This window comes from Anarrhichthys ocellatus, unplaced genomic scaffold (genome assembly GCF_004355925.1).
Source record: "Anarrhichthys ocellatus isolate YVR2014 unplaced genomic scaffold, GSC_Weel_1.0 scaffold30, whole genome shotgun sequence".
NCBI lineage: Eukaryota > Metazoa > Chordata > Actinopteri > Perciformes > Anarhichadidae > Anarrhichthys > Anarrhichthys ocellatus.
In genome coordinates this window covers 3,323,981-3,325,103 of record NW_022280060.1, presented here as the reverse complement: position 1 = coordinate 3,325,103, position 1,123 = coordinate 3,323,981, and positions in this window count along the sequence as shown.

Below are 1,123 nucleotides of genomic sequence, written 5' to 3'. Positions count from 1 at the left end.
GAGAGGAAAAGAAGAGAGAGAACAGAGAGGAGAGACAGAAGGTTAGAGTGAATTTTAAAAAAAAAGATGAAAATAGAGAGAGAAAGAGGGAGACGAGGAAGGTCAGCGAAGGAGAAGACAGACAGCGAGTGGAGACGGGACAGAGAGGTTGTTTGTATCTCATATGACTCCATTAAAGTTTGAATAGTTCTCATCTCTCTTTCTGTCTCCTGCTGCTGGAGAAACCCAACACACACACACACACACACACACACACACACACACACACACACACTGGTATCTGCATGCCAACACACACGCTCAGACAGTGTCCACTCACACACACATGCAAACATGCCTAAACTCACACATAAACACTTGAATTTGCATGACACACGTGTGTGTGTGTGTGTGTGTGCAATGGGGAACTGCACAGAGAGAAAGAAGGCAAGATTAGAAAAGCAGGCCAAGAGACGGTTTCCCATGGTGCATCTCTGGAAGCATTTGTATGAGACCGGGTTGTGTCAACACTGACTGCTCCTCCAGCTGAGGCCCAAAGACACACAGAGAGAGACAGACAGAGAGAGAGTAAAACGTGGGTGTCTCTGAGAGCAGAGGAGGTAAAAGGGGGGAGGGCACATAGAAAGAGAGAAAATGTATATCAAAGTGGCAGGAATGGGTGAGACAGCTAGAGACGAAAAGAGTAAAGAGAGTAAAAGGAGTGACAGTGACGGATGGGAGAGATAGATGGATGGATGGAGGGACGTGAGGCGGGTTAGAGGATGGAGAGGCGGCAGACGGAGATTGACAGCCTCCTTTCCCGGGGACGGATGAATAAACCGGTTCAGCGACGGATGGAGAGAGAGAGAGAAAAGGAGTGAGGGATGGAGGAGGGGAGGTAATGAGAGAGAGAGTACGTCTCCGTAATCAAGCCATAAAGGAGAGCGGGAGCGAGGGAGCGAGGTGGAAAAGACGAGTGGGCTCTGAATGAGTCAATCATGATTAATCAAGACGCTTCTCGCTCTCCGTCGCTCTCTCCGTCTTTTTGCTCAGACTCATCATCATCATCATCATCATATACACACACACACACACAAACACACACACACACACACACACACACACACACACACACACACACACA